We start from the raw sequence: 4,367 nt of genomic DNA, 5'->3' as shown, positions 1-4,367 counted from the left end.
CAAAAGTAACAAATCTCTACTGTCTAGAAAGTGATTACCCCTTCCATTCTTTCCCATCTCTTATAACCATCAAAGAACTTTTCTTTCTGTGTACATATTTTGATTTTTTATAATAGTGGATTCATATATTTTTCCTTTTGTAATTGACTTATTTCATTCAGCATAGTTTTCCAGATTCTGACTCATAGAGAAGCTGTAGAACAGAGTAGACCCTACTCTGTAGGATCTCTGAAACTAAGTCTTTACCTGAGCAGAAAGTCTCATCTTTATTTTTTTTTTACTCATCCTTTATCCTTGACTCTCTGAGTTTGTGGTTAGCAGTCCAATGCTTAACCCACTGTGCCAATAGGACTTCTTTATAATATTCCATTGTATGTATGTACCACAATTTGTTTCTCTGTTCATCTTTTGATGAACCCTTAGGTTGTTTCCATCTTTTTACTATGATGAATAGTGCTGTAATGAACATAGGTGTTCATATGTCTGTCTATGTCACTGATCTTATAGCTCTAGGATATGTACTTAAAAGTGGTATTGCTGTTTCTAGTTTTTTAATTTTTATTGGAAGTGCTGTTTTCCGTAGTGGTTATATCATTTTACAATCCCCTCAGTAATGTGTAAGAGTTCCTATCCCCCCACAACTTTGCCTGCATTTAAAAAAAAAAACAAACCTTCATTTCCATTTTTGTAGAGGTAAGATGATATCTCATAGTTTTTAAGATTGCATACCTTTAATAGCTAATGATCATGAACATTTATTCTTGTATTTGTTGGTCACCTGAATATCCTCTTTTGTAAATTGTTTTCATCATGTTTGACCATTTTTTGATGGGTTATTTGACATTTTATTGTTGACTTGTTGAAATTTTCTATATATTTCAGAGATTAGATCTTTATCAGATATGATGCTGCCAAATATTTTTTCACATTCTGTAGGTTCGCTTTGTAATCTTAGCAAAGTCTTTTGATGACCATAAGTACCTAATTTTTAGAAGGTGCAGATCTCTAATTTATCATCTGTTGCTCTTGAAATTTTAGTTTCATTTAATAGGCAATTTATGCTGAAAATTTAGCCCCCTAGTTTTGACCCTAAGCTATCTTTCAGAATATTATGGTGTTAGCTTTAATGTCTAGGTCTTTTATCCATCTGAATTAGATTCTATGCATTCTGGGAGGTATGGATCCTGATTCAGTTTTCTGCAGATGGATGTCCAATTTTGCCAGCATCATTTGCTAAAGAGACTGCTTCTTCCACGTCGAATGGACTTTGACTTTTTGTTGAAGATCAGCTTCCCAGAGATGAAAGGATTTATTTTTCAGTACTTAATTCTACTTCATTTATCTCTGTGTCTGTCATTGAACCAGTAACAGACTTTTTTTTTTTTTTTTTTTTTTTTTTACTATCATGGTTATATAATGAGTTTGGGGTTCAGCAAGTCTGAGGTCTCCTACTTTGTTGTTCTTCTTCAATATTGATTTAGCTACTTGAGGCTGCCTTTATTTCTATATAAAGTTGGGGATTTGTTCTTCCATTTCCATAAATAATATTGTTGGGACTGGGATTGTATTATATCTATAGTTCGCTTTTGTTAGTAATGACATTTTCACAGTATTCATTTCTACCGGGAACCCTGGTGTGGCACTTTAGGGTAACTGCAAGCTGCAAGCTTGATGGTTCAAACCCACCTGTCACTCCTTGTAAACCTTATACAGGGTCAACATGAGTCAAAATAGACTTGATCACACTTAATCCTGGTGTGGCACTGCAGGATAATGCCTTGGACTGCCAGGTCAGTTTAAGTCACAGGTTGGTGGTTCAAACCCACCAGCTGCTCCTCAAAAACAGTATACAGGGTCACTATGAATTTGAACCAACTTGATGGCGCTTAACAGCAACAACAACAATAGCAACAGTAACTAGGTATTGAAATTTGTTAAAGTATTTTCATGATCTTCTGTTGCAATCCTTTTATCTCAGTTGGTTCTGCTTGTAATGTTACCCATCTCATTTCTTATTTAGGTTCTTTGCATCTTCGTTTTTTCTTTGTCAATTTTGTCAGTAATTTGTAAATTTTACTGATGTTCTCAAAGAACCAGCACATTGTCTTGTTGATTCTATTATTTTTCTGCTTTCGATTTCAGTTGTTTCTGCTCTGGTCTTTATTAGTCCCATTCTTCTGGTTACTATGGACTTATTTTGCTGCTTCTTTTCTATTTATTTAAGTTGAAGTGTTAAGTTATTGATTTAAGCCTTTTTTTTTTTTTTGATGTGTGCATTTATTGCAACAAATTCTCCTCAGAATGCAGCTTTTGCTCTTTACCAACAGTTTTGATATGCTATGTTTTCATTCTTTTTTAATTTGTAAGAATTTTTTAATTTCATTTTTTATTTCTTCTATTACCCAATAGTTTTGTTTGTTTGTTTGTTTGTTTGTTTGTTTTTGGTCTTTTTTTGTCAGATTAAATGTTTTATTTCAGAAGACGTCCCTCCCTGGCTTACAAATAAAGGGGGTGGTGGTGGAAGGCAGGTGGGAGGTGGCCCAGTGGTGGGGCCAACATGTCATCATACCTAACAGGGATAAAGTTCCCATCCAAAAACTTCAGGCCCCTTCTGAGGTGACACTAGGAAGTCTGTGCTAGCTCCTAGACAGGGAGGAGCTGAGTTTTCTAACACAGTTAAAATAAAAATCCATCAAATACGTTCATTCTTGCAGAGGCGAGGGCTGGGTCCTTGGGGAAAGAGATCCTGGGCTGAGAGCAGCTCGGGTCCCAGAGACAAAGCTGGACTGGCAAGAGATCCTGGCCCTAGAATTCGTATTTAGCTTGGGTCTGCCAGCGGCTGAGCTTGTTCTCTGACCAGGTGTTCTTCAGTTCCAGCTCCCGCTTCTTAGCCTGGTGGACAAGATACTGAACTGGTGTTTCTGCTGCTTCTGGCCTGTTGGCTACTCTCCTTTCTTTTTGCTGAATGACTTCATTGTTTTCTCTTCTGTCAAAGACTTGGTCATCCACTGTTGGGCTGGTCATCACCCTTGATCCCCACAAAGTTGATTCCTTCCCTTCCTCGGTTCCTCTTGCCCTGCAGTCATTTAAATGCTTAGTCATTGATGAAGGAGGCATCTGGGGCAATTTCCTGGGAAGGGGCCAGGGTCAGGTACTGTTCGAGATAGAAGCACCACTGCAATAATCCTGATAATAAGCACCAGCAGCATTGGAATCACCATGTGAGGAAAACTGATTGTAGCTGTAGTTGTCCCAGGCTTAGGTATCCAAGGGGCCCCACTTGAGTCTGCTGCCATCTTGAATTCCAGGGGAATGTTGGCTGCTTCATCCTGGAAGGCTGTCTCAGGCTCCATCCCTGGAGGCAGCTCTTCAGGGGCAGTGGGTATAGGGTAAGGGTTTGGCTCAACTCCAGGGGCTCAGCCTTGTCAGGGAGGGAGAAGTTCTTAGGGGCTGCTACCTCATCACTGTAATCATCCTCCTGTGTCCTCTTCTTTGTCACCTGCAGGGTAGAACTCTTGGCAGCAGCCTGGATGGCAAAGGGCGACGAAGTGCTGGTTGTGGTGCCCACAACTGGGGCAAGAGAGGAAGGCTTTGTTTTAGGGGCTGTCTGGAGGGCTTAGTGTCAGAGGAGCCATCCGAGGGTTTCCAGGAAAAGGCATGGGGCAGGAGCAACCTGTTCATTCATCCCTTTCACAGTCAGGTTTGTAGGTTGGGGAAGCAAGGCTGATATACCAGTGCCTTCGCCAGCTCCCTGAAGGGCAGAGATTGCCAAAAGGCAATCGGGGCGGAGGCTGAAGCCGGGTGTCTCCTGTGGGTGGGGCCAGCAAGAGTTGGGGAGGAAAGATGGGGGTGAGCATCTGAGGAGGTCCGGGCAGCAGGGCCAACAAGTCCCCTAAAGTGGGCCTAAGGGCAGGGGCCACCGCCTCTTCCTCCTCTGGCTCTGCCTCAGTGTCATCTGGCTCAATCATCTCCTCTGGCGTAAGCAACCAGCGACATGGCGCCTCCCTCCTTTGGGGCGCCCTTCCCGGTGGATGAGGCCTACTGGAGACCCGGGATCCCTGGCGGCTTAGTGGCCCTGGCCACTTGGCGGGGCTAAGAACCTAAGAGCCCACCTGCTCTGTACTTTAGGACTATTGCGGTAGGAACCCATGACCACGGTTGATTTTTACCGAAATGAACTACACACAGCTAATGGCCTAACCAATAGCTGTAAGTAATGTATTATTCAGTTTCCATGGGCTTTATTTGTTCATTCTGCTGTTAATTTCGTGATTTATAGTGTTATGGTTAGATTAGTTCAATGTTTTGTTTTGTGTGTTTTTTTTCATTTATTGAGACTTATTTTGTCATCTATTCTGGAGAATGGA

At 41.3% G+C, this 4,367-nt stretch overlaps 1 pseudogene; it reads right to left on the bottom strand.

Moving 5' to 3' along the window:
* Positions 1 to 2,805: 2,805 nt before the first annotated feature.
* On the bottom strand, positions 2,806 to 4,150 carry LOC102832813 (annotated as a pseudogene).
* Positions 4,151 to 4,367: the final 217 nt, after the last annotated feature.

Source organism: Chrysochloris asiatica, unplaced genomic scaffold (assembly GCF_000296735.1).
Source record: "Chrysochloris asiatica unplaced genomic scaffold, ChrAsi1.0 scaffold00017, whole genome shotgun sequence".
NCBI classification, from domain to species: Eukaryota; Metazoa; Chordata; class Mammalia; order Afrosoricida; family Chrysochloridae; genus Chrysochloris; species Chrysochloris asiatica.
This window is presented reverse-complemented; position numbering and strand designations above follow the sequence as displayed.